Consider the following 25,030-nt stretch of genomic DNA (forward strand, 5'->3'; position numbering starts at 1 on the left):
GTGGCTCACACCCAGTTATGAGACCCAGGATTGTGTAGTACAATCCAGACCTTCCTTCACAACTATACATGTAACATTTTCAGTTGCATTTTCAGAATAATATCAAACATGATAAACACGTTAACATGTATGATGGTTGGTTTTAAATGTCAGCGTGCCATAATCTTGGATCATCTGGGAAGAGAGTCTCAATGAGAGAGTATATACAACAGGTTGGCCTGTGGGAATGTGTGTGGGGAATTGTCTTGATTGTACTGATTGAGGTGGGTGCTGCACTGTGGGTGAACGGCATCATCCAGTTTGGGGTACCAGACTGTATAAAATTGGAGACAGCATATAAACAGTAGACATGTGGGCATCGGTTCTCTCTCTGCTCTTGACTGTGCATCTGTTTGGCTGCTTAAAGCTCTTGTCTGAATCCCCGCAATAATGGCCTGTAACCAGGAATTGGAAGTCAAATAAACCAGGGGCGGCAGGAGACCCCACAGAGCATGGCATCTGGCTTGGATTCCAGAGTGTTGCATCTGGCTTGGAGTGTTGGCACCTACCTAGGCTTTGAGCTGCCTTCTGGGGTGTTACCTTTTGTTCCTGACACTATTTGAAGTGTTTGGTTCTTATCTGAGTTCTTCCGGAAGGGGTCAAGGCCTTTGTAAACTTTGTTGTTAGAGGACTTGGAAAACCAAGAGGTCTCCTGACTGAGAATTGCTCAGGCCTTTGGTTCCTTCAAGGGACTCCAGGTAAGAGATTTTGGTATGCAGAAATTGACTTGCTAAAGTGTAAACTGTATAACAATAAAAAAGGCCTTTTACAAAGAAACAGGCAATCAGTTCACAAGAAGCAAGCTCCCCTGCTGCTGCTAAGACAAAATTCATCCTGGAGTGACCCTAATTCTTCAAAGGACCCACACAAAACAGAACAAGGACATAAACCCTTCCAGGCAATGAAGTTAGACCAACATGTCCCCCAAAAGGTTACCCAATAAAAACTTAAGAGTTCATCACTATTCCTTCTTCACAGAATTCCTACACCTTCTAGAACAAAAGGGAGTGTAAGATTTCTAGTAAGTTCTCTAACCCATTTTCATACCCCCCCCCAAAAAAATTGACATGGAGTCATGGTGATTTTAAGCTTTATAAATATTTTAACATTTAGTTGTACTATGTTTAGCTATGTGTGTCTATGTGTGGGTATATCCATGTGAGTACAAGAGTCCAAGGAATCCAGAAGAGGGCCTCAGATCCTCTGACGCTGGAGTAAGAAGGGGTTATAGCCACCATGTGGGGGCTGGGAACTGAACTCCAGACTGCTGCAAGAGCAGGGTGCTTCTGTCTGCTAAGCCATTTCTCTAGCCCCCGAGACAAACATTCTTACAAGCAGAGAAACCAGAAAATTTTAAAAAACGTTTTCAACTTTGGTTCTCATTACAAATTCATTGTACAAGGCAATCAAACTTCAAACAGCTGGAGAACCCCAAACTCCTTGAAAATGAGCAGAGGGGATGAAGTGTGTAAGGAGACTACACAGTACAGCAGCAGCAGTAGCAGCAGCAAAAACAAAGTGCCTTAGGGCCAAATAAACCGCATCCCCATCCACTTCTTCTGTGACATTGAGTCAAGTATCACAGTGCCATCCAGCCCCAAAGTCCTTGTCTGTAAGACAGAAATAAATATTCACTATATTGTGAGGGGTTATGCTGATAAGTGAAACTTTTCAACAAAGACTTGGCGTGGAGGTCTGAATGAGAATGGCTTGCACAGGCTCGTGTATTTGAACGCTGGGTTCCCAGTTGGTGGAATGGTTTAGGAAGGATGAGGAGGTGTGGCCTTGTTAAAAGAGGTGTGTAACAGAGGGGCAGGCTTTGAGGTTTCAAAAGTCTATCATATACCCAGTTAGCTGGCTTGCTCTTGCTCTCTTTTGCATTCTCTCTTCTCTCTCCTCTCCTCTCCTCTCCTCTCCTCTCCTCTCCTCTCCTCTGCTTTCTTCTTCTTCTTCTTCTTCTTCTTCTTCTTCTTCTTCTTCTTCTTCTTCTTCTTCTTCTTCTTCTTCTTCTTCTCCTTCTCTCTCTCTCTCTCTCTCTCTCTCTCTCTCTCTCTCTCTCTCTCTCTCTCTCCCCTCTCTCCTCTCTCTCTCTCTCTCTCTCTCTCTCTCTCTCTCTCTCTCTCTCTCTCTCTCTCTCCCCCTCTCTGTCTGCCTTGGGCTTATGTTTCAGATGTAAGTTCTCAGCTACTATTCCAGCAACCATGCCTGTTATCTGGTCCCATGTTCCCTGCCATGATGGCCATGGACTCTAACCCTCTAAAACTATGAGCCTCAAATTAATGCTTTCTTTTATAAGCTGCCTTGGTTATAGTGTTTTGTTGCAATAATAGAAAAGTAACTAAGACACTTGGTATTTAGTTTATCATTGTCACAATGATGATATAGCTTTAAACAAACAGGATAACACAGTCTGTTTTTATCACTTCCAGTTATATCCTCTTTAACCAATCTGCAATTGTCAACTAGAACTAACAAAAGTCATCATTGGTTGAACACCTACAAAGTAGCATGTTAACTACCTGTAAGTAGTTCTGAAAGCTGTCTATATTTGGAATAGATTAGGATGTTGTGGGTCCATCTAAGAGCCTGATCTACTTGCTACCAGCATACAGCCAGGCTGCAGAGGAAGAGGCCTGTGTGTTCTACCAGCCATGCATACACATCACATCCACCAGAAAGGGACTGCCTTTTCTTGGCAAATGAGGACCCTCTCTCTAATAAATAAGACTGCATCTAGTGCTATAGTTTGGGTAAAGAAGGTCCACTCAAAGAACCATGTACTAAAAGACTTCCTTCACTTTGGCTGCATTGGGAGAAGCAGAAGGTTCAACAGAGCGAACTTTCTTATAGGTCCTTGAATCACTGGGGGAATGCCCTTGAAGGGAATGACAGGTCCTTTGCTTCTTCCTCTTCTGCTCTTGGCTTCTGTGTCATTTGCTCTGTCCCACTCTCCTGGTACAGAAACTAGAGGTCCAAACCTACAGGTCTACTCAATGACAGACTAGAATCTTCAGGTCTGTGAGGTCGCATAAACTCTTTCTCCTATAAGTTAACTATCTGTCCTGGTTGGTACTTTTGTCAACTTGAACAAGGTACAGTTATCTGGGAAAAGGAACCTCAATTGAGAAAATGTTTCTATCAGACTGGCCTATGTGCAAGTCTGCAGAGCCGTTTATTGATTAATGATTAATGTGGGAAGGCCCAGCTCACTATGGATAGTATCATCCATGGGCAGCTGGTTATGGAATATATGAGAAAACAAACTGAGCAAGCCAGTAAGCAGCATTTCCCCATGGCTTCAACTTTAGTTCCTGCTTCCAGGCTCTTAGCTTGAGTTCCTGCCTGGACTGTGACCCAGAATATGAAAGCCAACATTGTTTTTGTTCATGGTGTCTTTAACTTTATTTCATAGTTACAGATAATACTGGTTAACACATCAACTTTGTGATAAACTTGTGTTCTAGCAACTTATAGAAGGTGTAGTGATTAGAATTAAAATAGTCACCCATTGGGTCAACTGTCTGACTACTTAGTCCACAGTTGGTGGAACTGTTGGGGAAGGATTTGGAGGTGTGGCCTTGTTAGAGGATGTGTGTCATTTGGAGATGATCTTTTGGTTTCAAAGCCCACATCATTCTTATTTAGCTCTGTCTGCTTCCAGTTAGAGATAGGAATGTAAGCTCCCAGACACTGCTCCAGCACCATGCTGGCCTGATGCCATGGTCCCTGCCATGATGGCCATGAATTCTAACCCTCTGGAACTGTGAGTCCCAAATTAAATGCCTTCTTTTATAAATTGCTTTGGCCATGGTGTTTTGTCATGGCAATAGGAAAGTAACTAAGACAGAAAGATAATTTATAATTAAAAGGCCATTCCTGTGATAAATATAACAGCTCTAGAATGGAGTGTAAGTTTACAGATCCATAAAGGAAATTGGAGAGCAACCCCAAGGCACAAAGGGAACAACAGTATGAAAGGACACTGCTCTCTAAGAAACTTCTTGATGCTAATGGTGTTGAAAGGTGACCTCCCCTCCCAGAAAGGACAATGAAGACAGCCATCAGCCCTCATTTCAGCCTTATACATTACCTGATCAATGCCCCATAGTCATTAACAAGGAGACTTGCTTATACATGCAGAATGTCCCAGCCTTTATCATAAAACCCCAGAAGGACAGAGCGGACAATGTAGCCAGTGCACAAGGCTACATGGGATATATCTACCTGCCAATGGACACTGCATAGGCCTGGCTGAAGGAACTTAACTTTAAACATCTGTATGTAGGGCACTTTAAAAAAAAAAACCTAATAATTTGTTCCATGGCTCTAAAGAAGGTTGAGGTTTGTAAGTTTTGTTGTATCCACTATCATTTAATCCTATAAGAAATAGAAAGCTCATAAATAAATTTTCTCTTACTTTTGTAATGTCCACACAAAGGAAGAACCCTTGACAAAAATAAAATGAGGAAAATACTAGCAGAAATCTAACTGCGTTTTATTATTTAACATATTTCGAAGTTTCAACTTTCACAAACATACTCAGTCCAGAGACACAGCCCAGTGGTAGCAAATGGGCACAGTACAGCCAAGGCTCTGGTTCCAATCCCCAGGTGGGTGGGTGACGGGGAGTAATTAAAGTATCTAAAAATACACAGTTTTTCTCTATAGGTTGGCCAAAGAGAGGATTACCTGCCACTTTACCTTTCTATATCATCAGTCACAGAATTAAATCAAATTAAAAATAAAGTCCCACATTAAGAGCCATAAAAATAAGGCAACATTTCTTCTAATGTAGGCTGTTTTAGTCAAATCAATACCAATATACACCTCAGTACCTGATATGAAATGGAATGTTTGGCCATAAAAAAAAATAATATCCAAATGCTCAAAAAAAAAAAATACTCCAGAAATGTATAAACATTCTTTTGTTTTTATTTATCTGTGGCAGTTTGAAAGAAAATGGCTCCCAAAGGGAGTGGCACTATTAGGAGGTGTGGCCTTGTTGGAGGAAGTGTGTCACTGTGGGGGTGGGCTTAGAGGTCTCTTTGGCTCAAGCTTCCCTCAGGGTGACAGTCAGTCTACTTCCTGTTGCCTACAAGATGTAGGACTCTCAGCTACTACTCCAGCACCAAATCTGCCTGCACTCTACCATATTCCACCATGATGATAATGGACTGAACCTCTGAACTGTGAGCCAGCCACCCAATTTAAATGATTTCCTTTATAAGAGTTGCCATGGTCATGGTGTCTCTTCACAGCAACGGAAACCCTAACTAAGACATTACCTAAAACAATTAGAGGAGGAAAGGAAAGATTTTTCATTCAATACACCTGTGAGTTATCTCCCTCTCCCACCCTCTCCTCTCCTCTCCTACCCCATGACCTACAAAGATTCAGTAAATGAACAAGAAATAACCTGTAGCTATTCAATCATAAGATGAAAATGTAAAACATGTGGAACAGGGAGGGCCCTTCCAGAGGATGTGGGATGGATTCACAACTCCCATGTTGAACAGCTCAAAACTGTTTCCAGCTCCAAGGGATCATTTGCCTTTGGCCTCCTAGGACACCTGTATTCAGGTACACCTACCCATACACACACACACACAGTTAAAAATAAAATACTTTTTAAAGAAAAAGATGTAGAGCCATTGCTAGTACAGTAACTGCCCTCCGCATCACAATTTACTAAATAATCCTGTCCCAAATTCCTCTTCAGCAAGAGAGACTCAGAAACAACCAAAAATCTGTCATGGATGTTTTCATCTATCCTTCATCTCCCTAGAAAATTGCACAGAACCTGAAGAGCCTCACTGAGGATGTAGTCTATGGAAGAGTGATGGCCGGGCATGCCTCACGATCCAGGATCAACTCCAGTTCCACAGAAGAGCATCAAAGATCTGGAATAGTCTCAAACTAAGCCTGGGAAGACACCTCAGTGGGTAAAGGTGCTTGCTGCCAAGCCAGGAGATCTGAGTTTGATTCCTCAGACCTATCTGCTGAAAGGAGAAAACAGATCCAACTCCAGCTTCAGGATATCTAACGCCCTCTTCTGGCCTCATAAGCACCTGCATATACATGGCAGGCACACACACACACACACACACACACACACACACACACTAAAAATAAAAAATAAAAATAAACCTTAGAAAACATTGTAAGCAGTTTCAGTCTATTACAGTTCTCATCATCAAACAAGCTAATTGATCGTTTTAATTCAAAAAAAAAAAAAAAAAAACTGTACAAGAGCACAACATAACCCGCATCTAATTAGATTGATCACCAACTGACTGAAGTAATGAGAACAATGTATGCTGATCCACCTCCTCAACATGTGTTGTTTCAGGGTTCCAGACCTAAAGCAGCGTTTGCATTAGACAGGAGCTTGAGAATTCTCTTCTGGGAGCCTTTGCTGTCCTAGCAAATCTCATCATTGGTGACCTTTCTCCATCAGGGGAAAAAGCACGGGGCGGAATTAGGAGAAGAAAAATGTGTTAAACCCCTTACGGCTGCTCTTCCAAATTCTTCTAACTATTTCGCTCTTCTTAAATACTCCTGACATGCTCATACAAATCCAAGGGCCTTTGATGCTGCCTGGCCTGGAATTTTATTGCTGTGATCCGGAAGAAAAGTGAAAAAGAAACATCAACCAAACCAGTCAAGTCTTCATGGTTTAAAATGGTTTCACGTCCCTAGCTCAAATGTATAATGAAATATCTTTCAATAGAACTTTGCAATGAGGGGCTAGGGAGATGGCTAAGGGGTCAAGTGCTAGCCACAAAACAATCAGGACCTAAGTTCAGATACTCAGTATACACATGAAAAGTCAGGCATGGTGGTATACCCATAACCTCAGTCCTGGGGAAGCACAGATGCGATCCCAGGGGCTTTTATAGCCAGACAATCAAGCTGAATTAGTTAAGTTCTGAATTCAGTGAAAGATCCTATTTCCCAAAAAATAAAGTAGAGAGTGACTGAAGAAGACACTCACCATTGACTCTGGTATCCCAAAATGTGCCCACACAAAAATAAATCAGCCTCTCCCTCTCCCTCTCCCTCCCCCTCCCCCTACCCCCACCCCCACCCCACCCCTCTCTCTCTCTCTCTCTCTCTCTCTCTCACACACACACACACACACACACACACACACACCTGTATACAGACACACAAACAGAAAAGCCATCATGAAAACCATGAACATGAAAAGGAAAGCATTACCCCCTAACATATCATTCTGAAGCAATTTAATAGTAACCAGTGGGCTGGCACTAACCTGAGTTCCACAAAATGCCAGCCTTCCGAAAAGAGATGTGGACTATAAGGAATGCCTGGCTGGATGCTTTAGAACTTGGACTGACTTTGTTGATTAAAGCCTCTTTAACAAGCACAAATTTAACACAGACTAGAAAGTGAGGACAATTGCAGAAGCATTAAGAACACTCAGCCAGGCACACCCCCACGTCCTGAGTGACCCTTAACACACCAGGATGAGACACAGACACACCTCCTACTACTCTCTTGGGTTTTGTGTGTGTGTGTATGTGTGTGCGCGCGTGCACACGCGCGTGCATGTGCGCATGTGTGTGCATGTGTGCATGTGCATGTGTGTGCGCGCCCGTGTGTGCGCGTGTGCACATGTGCGTGTGCATGTGTGTGCGTGTGTGTGTGTGTGTGTGTGTGTGTGTGTGCTCTCTAAATCAAATCAAGTCATTTATTCAAAGACTATGCATTAAAATATAATATGGAATTATTAAGTATCATCTAACAATCTGTAACATAGTATCCATCTACAGACATAGAACAAACCACCAGGAAACAGACGCCTCCCAAGCAGAGTGACGGGAGACTCTGAGCATACCCTCAGAGAACCAGGAAAAACAAACAAGCAAAACAAAACAAAACAAACCTTGAAATTAGAAGTGTAGCCTTCAAAATGATCCAAACGAAGTACTGAAATGTTGAAAGGTTGGGAGTGTGTTGGGTGTCAAGTCAGAGCAAGGACAAACACAAAACTGTAGTTTTCCTGTTTCACTCTCTGGAGCCCCCAAACTGCACTTGAAAGAATGTCTAAGATTTACAGGGACCTGACATTGCCATAAACCTCCTCTCTAAAGGTGCATTTTTTGAAAGAAAAAAATTCTTAAAGCCTTAATTATTGGGGGGTAGGGATTCAGCTTACGGGTACAGTGCTTGCTAGAATGTACAAAGCCCTAGGGACAATCTCCAAGATGGTAAATAGTAGAGTATGTGTGTTGCAAGCATAATACAGAGGTTGTAAATGCTTCACTTTGGATTTTTGTCCCAGGAGTGAACTTCAAAAAAAAAAAAAATCAGTTGTTACAGCATAGAATGACAAAGGGTTACTCAGGGAGAGTGAGTGACAGTGAGAAGTCACTGTCAGGGAACCCCCTAGAAACCTGATTTTTTTTAATGACTGATGAGAGATTAAATTATCTCATGAAATAAAATTCCTATGAAATTGGATTTCTCATGTTACCTTTATTCTTATTAAGTAGGAAATCGCAAGGAAAAGTAACAGTTTTCATCAACAGATAATTCTTGATTTATGAAAACTCTGAAAATGAAAGTTTTAAAAATTTAACGTAGAAAACACGCGTGATCTACCTTCAGCCTTTATCATGAGTTCTGCTTGTCAACAACAAAAATATATCCTTAAAAAACTCAGGCATTCACAGGACAGTCTCATTTCAACTGACTTATTTTATTACTTTCCCCCCATACTGTGAGGGATCCTTTCAACTCTCCATAAATTTATACAATAGCACAATAAAACTTTTTCAAAACTTCAGCATCTCTCACAAAATCTTGGAGAGGCAAGCTCAGTGGTACAAGCCTGTCACTATCGCTGTGGGGGAAAATGCAGAATGTAAGGGAGTAAGCTTAAAGCCAGACTGGACCACCAAAAGAGGCTCTGTCTCCAAAAAAAAAAAAAAAAACCCAAAGCTTTAAAAAAGAGAACAATATTATCAGTAGCCAAAAAATCTCACAACATGTCTAAGTAGCAGCAGTATTATTTTTCTCTGTAATTGATATGCAAAACTTTTTTTTACATTTGTTTTACCTTTATTTTGCGTGTGTGTGTGTGTGTGTGTGTGTATGTGTGTGTGTGTGTGTGTGTGTGTGTGTGTGTGTGTGTCAATGTGTACATACACACATGCACCACAGGTATGTGAAGGTCAGAGGACAACATGCTAGAGCAGGTCCTTCTCATCCACCATGTAGGTCCCTGGGATCGAACTTAGGTTGTACGGCTTAGTAACAAGCACTTTACTGGCCAAGGCATCTCACCAGCCTATAATCTTTTTTTAGTTTTGGTTTTGTTTTTGTAGACAGGGTTTCTCTGTGTAGCTTTGCGCCTTTCCTGGATCTCGCTCTGTAGCCCATGCTGGCCTCGAACTCACAGAGATCCGCCTGCCTCTGCCTCCCGAGTGCTGGGATTAAAGGCGTGTGCCACCACTGGCCGGCATAGCCTATAATCTTTTAACAACACAGTCACACCACTGTGCTAATCATGGTCCCCCTGCAATAAGACCAACACCAGTGAAGTCTGCACCTTTCTGCCATTTCTCTTCTGAAGATCATATCACATTTTTTGCCTTAACACCTGTCTTAGTTATGGTTTCTACTGCTACAATGAGACACATGACCAAAAAGCAGATTGAGGAGGAAAGGATTTATTTTGCTTCCATGATACTTCGATATTGCTGTTCACCTTCAAAGGAAGTCAGGACAGGAACTCAAACAAGGCAGGATCCTGGAGGCAGGAGCTGATGCAGAGGCCATGGAGGGGTGCTACTTACGGGCTTGCTTCCCCATGGTTTGCTCAGCCTGCTTTCTTATAGAACCCAGGACCACCAGCCCAGGGATGGCACGAGCCCAGGCTCGGCCTTCCCCCTCTCACTAATGGAGAAATTGCCTTACAGCTGGATCTCAGGGAGGCATTTCCCCAACTGAGGCTCCTTCCTCTCTGATGACTCTAGCTTGTGTCAAGTTGACACACAACCAGCCAGCACAACACCTCTGTCTGCATCATGTCTATCATATAGATTAGGAGATCTCAGCATGCAAAGCACAGTATTGTGTGTCTGTTAGTTTAAGTCACAGGCTTGTGTTCAAGCATCTCAAGGAATTCCCACATTTTTAAGTTGACAACTAATATTTATCACAAATTTGAATAGGCAAAAATATGTAATTTCTAGCTGCAACTCTTTTCTCATTCAAATAATAGAGGAGACTCTTCTATTCCCTAACTGCCAAGACCACTCTCTCCTGTCAAACTAATCAGCTACACCATGCTTGAATCTCTGGCAAGAAAAGGCTGACTTCAGTTTTTTATTTAAAAATCACATTGATGTATGTCTCTGGGGGGAATAGCTCACGTCAGAATCCTCTCTCCAGGATAGATAGGTGGGTGGGTGGATGGGTGGGTAGATGGGTGCATGGGTGGGGAAATGGGTAGGTGGGTATGTGGGTGGATGAGTGGATGAGGGGTGGCTAGATACAAATCCTTTCCCAGGATGTAATAAGGCCCTGGACAGTTGAATGATTTTTAAGGGAGTGTTCTGAATGTTGTTTGTATTGAGTGCCTGGCAGCAGTACATTGCGGCGTGAGTTGGGAATGATGGGAGGGATGCTGTTCTATCAGAAGCCAGACAGACAGGAGACAATGAAAGGTAGACAAAGGGAAGGAAAGCGTCTAAGACGTGCTTCGGATATCACCAGGAGAGGGTCCATGGCCACAGAGGACAGAGTCCAGGACGACTTGAGGGTGTCACAGCTGTTCCAATCTACCGCAATAGCAACCAGAGCCGAAACTACAAAGGAAACCATTGTATTGTCGTCACCATCAACAGCGGGAACTTTGCTAAGAAAGCTGATGACTGAGAGAAATGTGTTCTTACTGCAACTCCAAATGAGCAAAGTCAGACTGTTAGAAAGATTCCCGTGTTGAAAAATTTAAAGTTCATCCATGAACACGAATTGGTCACATACATTTCCTAGGCATCCCACTCGATCAGTTCAAAAGCAAATAATCCCTTCAGTCTAGAAGCTAAGCCCATGAGGGCCCTTTCAGCCACTAGTTGGAAGGGTTCCAGCTCTCTGATGCTGATTACAACACCCTAAGTCCTATTCCCAAAACTGTGTTGTCCAGACAAATGTCACACAAGTAACACCACCATGTTTGGGGCTTTGTTGTGCTATTGCTTTTTTTGGAGATGTTAGGGATCGAACATGGGACCTCATTGTATAGTCAAGACAAGGACTCTACAAATGAGCTAAATCCCCAGCCCTCTTTTTATACTGTCTATTTTGAGACAGTTTTACTAGTTGCTAAGGCTGCTCTTAGATTCATGATATAACCTAGGCTGGTCTTGAACAGGTAATCCTCCAGTTTGAGAAGTAGCTGTAACACCAGGCCTACCTTGACATACATACTTTTAAAATCTCTGCTAGCAGCATTTTAAAATCAAGTCAAGTTCATTTTACTCTATGTGCTATTTAAAAGTTCATTTAACCCACTGCATCTTAAATCATGTTATTTAAACTGCATATACTCAATATTTTACAGTATGTTGTTGTCTAATACTTTTTCTCATTCTAAGACTTTGTGGTCCAATGTGCCTTTTATTTCCAGTACCTTCTGAAACTGGATGAGCCACGGAGCAGGTGTCCAGCAGTCAGTGCTATGGAAGGTCCGCTCAGCTCTAGAATATCTTTGCATGTACTGTAACTAAAGCCTTCGTGTCCTTCAAAGGGACAGAGAGAAACAGCTTATCTCTCCTGCTAAACAGGCTGTCTGGCTGCTAAGGAACCCAGTGATGATATTGATTGTTTGGTGAATGCCAATGTTCGTGGTAGCATTTTATCTAATACTTGCCTCCATTCTAAACCTGAAAGGGTGGATACTCATATCTCATTTCCAGTCGCTTGGAGCTAACATTGTCAACCAAAAGTAAAAGAAAATTTAACAACATGAATGATTATTTTGGCCTAGATCATTTTATAGAACTTCTGCTCCAGCAATTGAATAGACAAGAGAAACTTTTCAGTGGCCAGTCACAGTCTTGTCTCCTACTCAGTTAATGGCAGTTAGCTGTAAACCAGTTCAGAGAAAACAATATACAAAAGCCAAATAATGACATTTACTGAGTGTCTTATTAGTATTCTATTGCTGTGAAGAGACACCATGACCAAAACAACTTTTTTTTTTCCTTTCCAGACAGGGTTCCTCTGTGTAGTTTTGGTGCCTGTCCTGGAACTCACTCTGTTGACCAGACTGGCCTCAAACTCACAGAGATCTGCCCGCCTCTGCCTCCTGAGTGCTGGGATTAAAGGCGTGTGCCACCACCGCCCAGTGACCAAGGCGACCCTTATAAAAGAAAGCATTTAATTGGGTGCTTCCTTACAGTTTCAGAGGATCCACTGTCATCATGGTTGGGAGACTAGCTGGCATGGTGCTGGAGAAGTAGCTGAGGGCTACATCCCAATCCACAGGCAGAGAAAAAGACACTGGGCCTGGCATGGGCTTTAGAAACCACAAAACTCACCTATGATACCTGCTCCAACAAGGCCACACCCCCTGGTCCCTCCCCAACAGTTCCACTCACTTGTGACCAATCATTCAAACATATGAGCCTATGGGGACTGTTTCCATTCAAATCACCACACTGAGTGTCTACTGTGTATGATTCCCAAAACAAGCACCTGCGTAGCACTTTCAAGAAAGTAGTGTTCTTGGACTTGACAGATAGCTCAGTTGGGAAGGTACATGTGGTAGAAAGCATGAGGACCTGAGTTCAACACCCCAGAATCCACATCAAAAATCCAAGCTTGGTGGTGAACACTTATAATCCCAACATCAGAGAGGCGGAAGTAGGTAGGACCTTGGGGCTGGTTGGCCGCGCTGGTTGGAAAGCTCCAGGTCTCAGAAAAACAAAGTGGACAGCTCCTGAGGAATGGCACCCATGGTCATCCCCCGACCCCCACATGCATATGCTTCTGCATACTATACACACACACATATACATGCACACTCATACACAAAGAAGGTACGGTTATTACTGACAAAAAGGGATAAGACAAGTGTTTGAAAAATAGGCAGTTTTAACTAATATGTTAGGAAGAAATATTTTCAGAAGTATATAGGAAAGGTATTTCTGGATGCTGCAAGGAAGAAATTGGAGAATAATTCTAGGGATAGCTTGCATTTGAGGCAGGCCCTGCTATGTGGAAAATAATTGCTGATTGAGCATGTGAAGGGGTCAGAACAAGCATTTGTGAAGAAGCAAAGGGCCGCAGGCAAGTCCTAATGGATGGAAGCGGGTGAGATGAGAGTGTTATAAGCCATTCGCTTACACTGTACAAGCTCATGCCATGATCGAAGGGGGCTGTAGTGAAACTGATAGGAAAAAAAAGGATTCAGAACCATCCACGGTAGACCTCTGAAAGCACGCCAGGCTGAAGAGAAAAGGGATGAGAAAGGGGGAGACAGAAGCAATCGAAACCGAATCCTTGAGGTATCATATTTTTCTCCTTAAACATTGCACACGTGCATGACTCCAAAGAAAGAATTAAAATAACCACTGTATTTCTAAGACAATTCTAATTCTCATACTCAATTGTTTTAATTTCTAGATTTTTTTCAGTTCTATAAAAAATACATACTATCACATCTCAAGGTGTCCATCCTAAAAAAAAAAAAAAAGTGTGTTTTCTTCCACTTCCAGCTTGACAAATAAGAAAGAGAGGTTGGTAGCCCAGAAACAAACTGGGCTGACAGGTCTGCCTGTCTATGGTGATGGGGGAAGGTGAGAATAAGACAACCCATTCGTATCTGTAATTACGGGCAGGGAGGATCTAGATGGGAGAGAGATACGTAGGTGCCAATAGGTAATGAGAAAGGCCACTGTGGAAGCCAAAAAGAGTATTAGAAAGCAAAAGATGGGGGCTGGAGAGATGGCTCAGCAGTGAAGAGCGCAAGCTGCTCTTCCAGAGGACCTGGGTTCAATTTCCAGCACCCACATGGCAGCTCACAACTCCAATTCTAGAGTATCCAACACCCTCACACAGACATACCTGCAGGCCAAACATCTGTGGTGGTGTGCAAGAAAATGGCTCCCAAAGGGAGTGGCACTTTTAGAAGGCATGGCCTTGTTGGAGTAGCTGTGGTCTTTTCAGAGGAAGTGTGTCACGGTGGAGGCGGACTTGGAGGTCTCATACGTGCTCAAGCCACACCCAATGAGTCAGTTCACTTCCTGCTGCCTGCAAGATGTAGAATTCTCACCTCTTTCTCCGGCACCACATCTGCATGCACACCATCATGTCCCACCATGGTGATAATGGACCAAACCTCCGGAATTGTAAGTCACCCCAATTAAATGATTTTCCTTTACAAGAGTTTCCATTGGTCACGGTGTCTCTTCATAGCAATGGAAACCCTAACTGAGACAACATCGATGCACATAAAAATTAACTCATTAATGAAAAGAAAGGAAGAAAGAAAGCAAAAGACGCCCCTACCCTGTTTTATGGCGAAGCTCATAGATTTGTTAAACAGGAACTCACCAGATTTAACTGCTTGGATTTGCACCTGTTCTTCCAATAGGCTTTGCACTTCAGTCTAAAGAGGTAGCTAGGTATAAAACAATCGTGCCTATGGAAAGCACATATCTCCAATCACCTCGGTAGAGAAACACGGTGCAAGACGGGATCAATTCACTCAACACACATCTTTTGCAATAAACTCAAGTACTAACTGACAAAATGACAGGCTATCAGTCACTTATGGAGAAAATAAAATTATATACAAGAAATGCCATGCAGCACAGTCGAGTTGACCCTGTAGACAGGAAAGTAGGGGAGCCAGCCCTGAGGGCATGAGGGGGCAAAGCTGGTACCGTCTCCCTCATCTGCAGTGTGGTGGGGGATGGGGGTGAGGGAAAGATGCCCTCCCCTCATTGCCCCTACTGCCTCCATCTGGTGAGGGAGCTGACCCTCCCCTTTAACAGCTGCAACCACTCCAGGAAAACAGGCCCTGCACCTCGTCTGGGCAGCATACTAGAGCCAACTCTGTTGGCAGAGGTGTGGGTGAGCCAGACCCAAAGCAGTGTGGGAGAGCTGTTCCCAGTGCTCTGTCATTCACTGTCCCCAGTGCTCTGTCATGCAGGGAGCTGACCCTCCCCCTTACCAGCTGCAGCGCTCTGGAAAGTGGATCCTGCCCCTTGACTGGGCAGCACAGTAGAGCTGACCCTATTGACCGGCTGCAGGTGAACTGCCCTAAGAGTGTGAGCATGGGAAATCCGGCCGGCCCTGCCCCTCATCCGCCATATGGAGATGTGGGCAGGGAAGAGGTGCCCCCCCCAACTCCTCACTGCCTGTGGCAGGTTGGAGAGCTGGCCCTGAGGTCATAAGAGCAGGAGATCTGTCTCTGCCCCTCACCAGCCACAGCACTCGGGAGTGGCCCCTACACCTCACCAGGGCAACACGGTAGAGCTGGCCCTGAAGGTGTAGGTGTGGGAACGCTGACCCTGAGACTGTGAAAGCAGGAGAGCTGGCCTCACCCCTTGCTCGTTGCTACAAGGGGCAATGCTCGAGAGTTCACCCTTGGTGGTGAAGACAGGGGTCTCCAGCCCTGGTGGGCTAACCAACCCTGCAACTACCCAGGCCCAGAACCACGGTTATGAGTTGGCCTACCCTAACATCCACCCCACCTATGATCTGCTAGAGGACGTGAAGGGACCGGTCCTGCAGACCCAAAGCTGCAGGATCTCCAGGACACAGTGCAACAGCAGGATAACCGAGAGGAGTCCTAGCGAGGGCCCAGCATCAAAAGTGTAAAAGAAACTAGAGGCCTCGAACCAGACCAATGACTCTTTGTAATGAACACGTGCAAGTAAAGATATGTGGATAGCTGGGCGGTGGTGGCGCAGGCCTTTAATCCCAGCACTCGGGAGGCAGAGGCAGGCGGATCTCTGTGAGTCCGAGGCCAGTCTGGTCTACAGAGCAAGATCCAGGAAAGGCGCAAAGCTACACAGAGAAACCCTGTCTCAAAAAACAAAACAAAACAAAAAAAAGATACGTGGATAAAAAGGTTTACTGTGTGACTCACCATGTGACAATACAGCTTCTATGACAAGATTTTTTTCCTTCGCTTTTTTCCTTTACTTCCTTTCTTTTTTTCTCTCTCTTAAATTTTATGTTGGGGGAAGAGGTTGCAAGGGCAGAGAGCAGATACGAAGGGACAGGAAATGAATGGGATCGAGATGCATGATGTGAAAGACACAAAGAGAAAATAAAAAGAAAGCCTAAAAAATTAAATGGAAATTTAAAAATAAGTCATAAAAGAGAAAGAAAGTAAAAGAAATGGCATAAACAGATCACAGCCAGCCCCCAGATTTTCTCAAAATCCAGAGATTTTATTACTTTCAGATGAACAACACAAATCTGAGGGGAAACAAAACATGTCTGACATTTGTTCATGTACTTTAAAGACACACCACCTACTACAAATGTTTAAATTTTTAAATGTGGCCTATGACATATATATATATATTCCTTTTCTCTATTTGAAGGTTTTTATGTCGGGTCATAATTTAAAACCAAAACATAATGCCATAACTATGAACAAGGATTGGTAAGATGGCTGGGGGGGTAATGGTACTTTTTTTGCAAGCCTGATGACCTGAGTTCAGTCCCTCGAACCCTTATAGAGGTGGAAGCAGAGAATCAACTCCACAACGTTGTCCTCAGACCTCCACACATGCACCATGTGTGGAGAAGAATCATTCCAGTAACTAAAACTTCAAAAGAGCAAGTCCACTAAAATGCAATCCATTGTCCAAGATAAACATTTAGAAGAAGCAGGATGAAGTGTCAGGGAAGAACACTTTGTTCCCCCTTCAAACGTCAAGGGGAAAACATGAATTTCTTCCCACGAATCTCCTTGAGAAAGCAGCCCATCTAACACAAAGTCCTGCGTTTTAAGGAGGCAGCACACAATGAGATGTAAAGCATTCATGGGAGCTATCTTCCCCCCCCCCCTTTGAAAAGCATATTCTGATAGGACTGGGCAAGAACAAGATAAAATCTACAGTGCGGGCAAACCTTCATCCCACTTCAAACTCAATTCATTCCCCTAGAGTGCTGATATTTATCTATTATCCTTTACATCACTGTCACAAATTAGAGCTCTCAGCTAGGATCTGTCTCTGTTGGTACAGTGCTTGCCTAGCATTAACGAAGTCCTGGGTTCAATCCCCAACCCCACATAAGCAGGGCAAGTCTGTAATCCCAGCACACCGAAGATAAGACAGAGGGATCACTGCAAGTCAGAGGCTAGCATGCGCTAAACAGCAAGACCCTGTCTCAAAAAACTAAGTGAGTACATTTTACAAAATTACAGGGCTGGAGAGGTAGCTGAGTAGTTAAGAGCACTGGCTGCTCTTCCGGAGGACCCAGGTTCTATTCCCAAGGCAATTCACAACCATCTGTCACCCCTCTTCTAGAGGATCCAGAGCCCTCTTCTGGCCTCCAAAGGCCCTAGGTACATCCATGGAGACACAACCCTGGTGCACATAAAATAAAATTATAAATTTAGTCTATACTAAGGTTCTCAACCTGTGGTTCGTGACCCCTTTTGGAGTTGAATGACCATTTCACAGGGGTTGCCTAAGACCATCAGAAATATCAGATATTTACATTATGATTCATAACAGTAGCAAAATTATAGTTATGAAATAGCAATGGAAATAAATTTATAGTTGGGGGCCACCACAACATGAGGTACTGTATTAAAAGGTCCCAGCATTGCAAAGGTTGAGAACCACTAGTTTATAGCATCACAGAGAAGAGCAAATTTGATAAATTTGTCTTCAGCATGCAATAGCTCTTTCTCCTCACGCCCTCCCCCCACAACAGATGCCTCTCTAAAGCATCAAAAAGTTCAGCTTTGTTTCATAAAGATTAGAAAGCCATGTTCATGGTTGCTTTTCTGAAATTTGTGATCTTATAGAAAGCAATCCTCTCCAATTTTTTATCTTCTTAGACTGAAGAAGCCTACCCATCTGGGTCAGTTTTCAAGAGTAACAAAAGCCTTCACTCTAGGGCTGAGGTTTCCTTCAAAACACTCTCACTGCTAAATCGTTTATGCAAGAGAGCAGAACCTCAGTCAGCCATCCAGGCACACAGCAACACGGCTGTTCAAAGGGCGGAAATGTCCAGTCTCCTTTCCCATTTCCTTCCTGATTAAATGCCAAGGACCCATGTTCTTCTGCACCACAGCCCTGAAATGGCCAGTGCCTTCTGGGAACACTACAATCTCTTTATTTCCTTCCTTCCTTCCTTGATCTCATAGATTGTATCAAATACAATTCAAATATGATTCATTATGAAAACTTTTTTCTTGCTCGAATAAGTGACTCTCACGAAAAGATTTGGATGGATAATCATTCATCAAGGTTTTAGCGCTTTTTGATGGATAAGGGATACCCCACCACCATGACTACAGGGCTTGGACAAGGCAGTGGACGGCAGGCTGGGAAACATAACAGAGCCCAGTCTCCAAAGCCCAACAACAATGGCACCAGTAACCCCAAAAGGTGTAAGAAATAAATACAGGAACTGAATGAAAGCAGATGCTCAGGTTTTACACATTCATGCTTGGTGCTTGCTAGTCACAATAGCAAAGGGATCAAACAAGATGTCAATAGAATTAGCAGGCACGAACTATTACAGTCTTAACAAAGAACATGCTATGACGTACGTTCCACAGGGATGAACACTTGGGTCATCAGAGCAAATGACACATAAACACAGCTGTCCTGCAAATCCACAATCAAAGGATTTGTCAAGTTCCTAGGGACAAACAGTGGAATGGTAGTTTCCAGGGGCTGGTGGGAGAGTTGAGTGAGGAGTTAATTGTTCCATGGGCATAGAATTTAAGCCGTGCAATATTAAAAAAGAGTCTGGAAAAGACGATGGTAAGATTTGCATGTTCCAATATGAATATATACTTAAAAGGGTGAGTGTTACAGATATTTTACCAAACTTAAAAAAATATATAGGAGGAGAACACATGCAATAAGTATTTTTCATGGGTGTCTCAGTGTGATTTATTTTGTTTGGGTTGGTTTGGTTTCTGTTTCCTGAGACAGAATCTCACTCAGTAGTTGAAGCTAACCTAGAACTCACTGTGTAGACCAGGCTAGCTTCAAACTCACATTTCTCCTACCACAGCCTCTTGAGTAATAGGATTATAGATGTGAGACACCACACCAAGCTCGGTATGATTTTTTTAAAAGATTCCTGTTCATAATTTTAATAATGTGGGTATTTGTGTGAGTGAGTGGGTGGGTGGGCAGATGGATATGTGCACATGAGTACAATACATCTTGCTCAAGAAGAACATATCTACTCAAGGTCACTGTAGTGAAGTGTGCTGGTTAGCAATACACATGTCCTTTCCAGTTTCTCATTTACGAGGTTACTCTCAATTTTTGCCCCTCCAGCAAGGTGCATGGTTAAAACACCCACCTGCTCTTGCAAGCAGGGATGGCTGCCTGGAAGTTCTGGCCAGAGGCAGAGAGACTATGGACTGGACTCCCAGGAGGGCCACTACCTCCCTGGTGACAGGAAGAGGAACTGGGTGACAATGAACATCTTGCTGTTGGCCTTCTTCCTTTTGTCCAAGAAGACAGAAGCAGCCAGGTCCCTTAGCAAGTAGGCAGCCCTGGCTTTCCTATCTATAGACTGAAGTTGATCTGAGAAAAAAAATCAATTCCTTCTTACATAACCCAGAGAAATTCTCTTACTTCCTACTAAACTCAATCATAATACCACTGAGGTCAATTCAAAGGAAGAAATTCAGGAATACTTCTGGAGTGCAAGATGAAGTGAGAACACTCCTCCTCTCTAAAACTGACATTAATAAGAATGAAATGTAACAGCCCATGTGATATGTCCATCATACTGACTGAAGAATACCAAAAAGACAAAAAATAGAAATGATGAGATGAATCCATGGACTAAGAAGTCAGAGGCTCAATTCACAAATCATGTCTTCTCATACTAAAGCCAACATTTAGTAACCACTCACTGCAAGCCAAACTTTGGTGTGTTTACATCATGCACATTCCCATTCTACCTTAACTATCTTTTAACAAAGAATCCACATTCAAAACTACTTTAGGAACAGGGTTTTTAAGGACCTTCTTTATCTACTCATTTGTGGGTGTGTTTGTATGTTTCTGTATGTGTAGGCACACATGTATACATGGGTGGTATATGCATCTGTGTGTAAATGGAGGCCAGAAGAGAGTTAACTTATAGTTATAATCACAGCTGTGCATGGATGCTAACATCTGGACTTCAATCCTCATGACTTCAAAGCAAGTGTTCTTAACCACTGAGCCATCTCTCCAGGTCCAGGGACTGTTTGTTTGTTTGTTTTAATTTTTTAGATTAATTTATTTTATGTGTTTCTGAATGTTTTCCCTGCACCTATGTATGTATACTATGTGCATGTCTCAAACCTGAGGATGTCAGAAAAGGACATCAGATCCCCTGGAACTGGAGTTATAAATTGTTGTCAGCTACTACATGGGTGCTGGGAACTGAACCCTGGTCCTCTTCAAGAGCTGAGCCATTTCTCAAGCCCCAGAAATTGTGTTTTGATGGCCTGTAGGCATGTCCAATTTGAGGCCAAACCTAAAATTGCAAACTACTTATGATACGGCGAGAAGTTTTTTCTTTCTCTTTGTGTGTGTGTGTGTGTGTGTGTGTGTGTGTGTGTGTGTGTGTGTGTGTCTGTACTTCTCAAGCATGAACTCTGTAGATGACAACATGTCACCATATCAAAAGGTTGGACAAACCTGCATGTTTTAAACCTACCTGCTCTGATTTTCCTCCTACATACAAGGGAAAGAAAAAGACGATCACCCAACAACAGCTATGAGAATAAATGCTAACATAATCTGCATGCACATAAGCATTAATTATAAATAAAATCTGTCACCATCTGCTAAAGGACGGTGTACTGCAGATTCCCAAATTCAGTGGACATCAGTATTCCATGAAGAATTTTCTTAAAATAAAAGTTCAGGCTTGAGTTAGGTGGGACCCAGTCAAGTAGATATGTGGGAATCTGGTCATTGAGAATGCCAACTACTGTCTTCTCAAGGCACCATGAGCTGCCACATTGTTACCCCAAGTGATGAGAGGATTTGTCTTCCTAGGCCAAACAGCAGGACAACTTTCATCCTGCACAATGCCACCACACCTACCCACTCTGCCCTCACTAGGACATGGGAGCATCTCTACAGTTCTAGTGAAATTGCTTCTGGGGGCAGCGGCCATCACCGCTTCTCACTCTGGGTGCAGCTAAGTAAGCTGTCCTGAGAAGTCACGGAGCAGCTTCCTAATGAACAACAATGCTAACGCATCAGCTGGCCTAGCAACGCCATTTCAGCAAGCTGAGCAACTCTAAAGTGCAGAGCCAAGGTTCCTACTGTATATTTCCTCAATCAAATTTTAAAGATTGGTATTATCATTTCATTTTGATTTGAAAAACTATGTGAAAATATATTACACAACTAACAGTATTTATGAAGACTTACCCAAACAAAATAAAAATGCAAACTATTTTCTCTCCCCGTAAAAGGAAATCAATATTAACATATTTGCACAGGCTTCCAGACTTTTTTTTCACCTATTTTATTTTTTTATCAAAATGAAGACTGATAGTAAATGTAACCTTTATTCAAAATACATTATGAACAAGCTTTCCATTATAGATATATTCTTTAATATCATTTTTTAAAGATTTATTAATTTATTATGTATACAGTGTTCTGCTTCAATGTATGCCTGCATGCCAGAAGAGGGCACCAGTTCTCATTAGAGATGGTTGTGAGTCACCATGTGGTTGCTGGGAATTGAACTCAGGACCTCTGGAAGAGCTGCCAGTGCTCTTAACCTCTGAGCCATGTCTCCAGACCCTTTAGCACCATTCATATTTTGTTTCCTGGAAATTAATGTATTTACCACTACCCCTATCTAGCTATCTCTCGTGTGTGTGTGTGTGTGTGTGTGTGTGTGTGTGTGTGTGTGTGTGTGTGTGTGTGTGTGTAGAGTTTTGTGTTTTGTTTGGTTCTATTTTTGAGATAAGGTTTTACCCTGGAGCCCAGGTTAGACTGGAACTCACTATGTAGTCCAGGATGACCTCAAACTCATGGGCATTCCTCCCTTAGTTCTGAGATTACAGGCATGAAACAATTGAACACTGGGAATTCACACACAGATTCCGTGCAAGTGAAAACCCACTTTAGAAAGAAGTAGCCCATGACCCGGATTATTGTACACTCTTAATGTTTCTTTCATTTATCTAATTTTATAATCGTCTCTATAATAAATTTACTCATAGTTAAAATTTTTGGACATACATGTTCCTTTATTTATTCATTGAAAAACAAAATGTTTGTTGTTATTGTTGCTTGAAACAAGGTCTCACTCTGCATGCCAGGATGGGCTGGAACTCACCATCCTCCTGCCTCCAACTCTCCACTGAATAGAGCCACTCATCACCATGTCTTTACAAGAAATTCTCTAAAGTGACAGCCAAAGAGACACACAGCGAGGCTTCTACACAAGAAAGTGCTTCCCTTCTGAGAAACATCCCTCTTGTCTTCCTAGATTCGGCTTCCTCCTCCAAAATCCTGTGGTTACAGGCTTCTTCTCTCTCCTGTGGTTTCTCACTTGCACAGAATCTGTGTGTGAACTGCCAGCGTTCAACCTTGCCCAAATCTCTGCTATGAATTACAAGATCATGTGAGTTGGCTCTAAGGTATGTCCACATGGTGTTCGGTGGTCCTTATTCGGGCAGTGAGCTTCATTCCCCACCTCTGAGTGGGGGTGGAGTAGGTGACTCACGTTTGACAAAGACAATATGGTAGATGTGGAGATATGCAGGGCTTCTGAGATTGCCAAAGACACCTGCAGGTTTTTATCCATGCTCTCTCCTCTCCTTGGCTCTAGAAGAAGCCAGCAACCACATTGTGAGGACTGGAGTAGCTGTCCCTCAAAAGGATAGAAATGGCAGAACTGTGGCCTCTCCACCTGACAAGAACCTAAAACCAAACCTTCTTGCAGAAGCCTCATACACAAGCCATCTTGGGAGCAGATCCTCCAAACTCAGTAGAGCCTTCAGGTGATGTCAACCCCAGCCAACATGCGTCATGCAGCCTGCTCAGATCCTGGGACAGAATGACCTGTGTAAGCCACTGTCCAAGTCCTGAACAGAAAACCTGCATGACATCACAAATATTTGTTGGGTTTTCTTGTCGAATTTTTTTTTAATTATTTTATTTTTATTTTATGTGTATGGGTGTTTGCCTGCATGTATGTTTGAGCACCACAGGTATGCAGTGCCCAAGCATGCCAGAAGAGGGCGTTAGATCTTTTAACTGGAGTTAAAAGACAATTGCAAACTGCTATGTCGGTGGTGGGAATCAAACCTGGATCCTCTGGAAGAGAAGCCAGTGCTCTTATCCACTGAGCCATCTCTTTAGACCCAGATACTTGTTTTAAGCTGGTAAGTCCAGGAGTAAATTGTCAAGCTGTAAGAGACCACTAATACGGATTTGCTATTAAATTTTATAGTAAATTGTTTTGCATCCCACGTATTTGTTAAGATGAGAAAAATGGCACGGACGTATGGCACTTTGTTATGACTGCTGCTGCTTTGAACTTATTAAGAACCGAAGCCTACCCAGCCTTGACTTGATCTATGGTACTTCGCCCACTTTCTCCCCTAAAGTTCTGGAACTTTCTCTGCACTCTCCTTACGAGACACAAAGCAATTCCTGGACTTAGCAGTCATGAGCCCTCTCTGTAGAATTCCATCAGCCAGAGCTGACTCCTACCGACCACAGACGCCGTGGAAGCTGAAGGTCAGGCCCACGTTCACCTCCTAGAGATTTTAGCATACCCTGTCGTGCGTTTGACTGGGAGCTGCTGAGCAACATCTACCTAAGAAGACAGTCCGTTCTGCCTCATCTTCCCTTACCCACCGCCATTTCTCTTAGCAGCTCCTGGGGCTTTGTAAACTTGACTCTCGGGCTTTCTTCCCATCTTATATTTTATGTTGTTGTCATGTGCATGGATATATATGTGTGTGTGCATGTGTTCTCCTGTTGATCTGTCTGCTGTCACTTTATCTTATATAAATTATAGTCTCTAGAGAATGGAAGGGAACGTCCTTTAACCCTCCAGACCAAGCACCTTCCTGACATTGTCACTGAAGTATATAGCAGGGACTTGTCTCAACATTAACACACTGAAAACGGGTGTTCTCTCAAATCCACCTTCCTGCCTTTACCCGTTCAGTTCTTCGTGCCTGGACCCCGGATCCTTGACAGTGTTTCCTTCTAATATCACAATCCAGTGTCCCTAGCCCTCAGTACAGTCAAAATCGATGCACACCTCCACTGTTTCCTCCTCTGATGATCGGTTTTATTTGTCAACTTGACACAGCCTAGAATCACCTGGAAAGACAGTGTCAGTGCAAGACTGGGTAGCTCAGGTCAGCCTGTGGGCTTATCTCTAAGGGATTATCTTGATTATGTTAATTGATATTTGAGGACCCACTGTGGGTGGCTCCATCCCCTAGTCTGGGATCTTGAACTGCATCAAAGCACACAAAGTGAGCTGAGCATGAGGCATGCTTTAATTCCGTCCTGTCTGTTCTGGCTTACATGGGGGGGGGGGGGTGATGTCACAGCACATTTTACCTCAGCAACAGGAGACAAAACTAAGACATCCATCGTCCTAAGCTATTGCCATTTCTCACTTCTCCCCTAAAGCCAACAACCTTCTATCACTGTCTCCTAAATTCTATTCCTGTTCTTCTCAGATGGGCTTTCTAAAGAGCAGCGGGCTGGACAAAAAAATTTGCAGCAGCCAAATTAACACAATT

At 43.1% G+C, this 25,030-nt stretch overlaps 1 protein-coding gene across 7 annotated transcripts in view; it reads right to left on the reverse strand.

Annotated features, from left to right (window-relative positions):
• Utrn (utrophin) overlaps positions 1-25,030 on the reverse strand; it is a 514,855-nt gene that overhangs the window by 396,980 nt on the left and 92,845 nt on the right. The window lies entirely within an intron of this gene.

The sequence above is a fragment of the Peromyscus leucopus genome, chromosome 8a (assembly GCF_004664715.2).
Source record: "Peromyscus leucopus breed LL Stock chromosome 8a, UCI_PerLeu_2.1, whole genome shotgun sequence".
In the NCBI taxonomy this organism is placed as follows: domain Eukaryota; kingdom Metazoa; phylum Chordata; class Mammalia; order Rodentia; family Cricetidae; genus Peromyscus; species Peromyscus leucopus.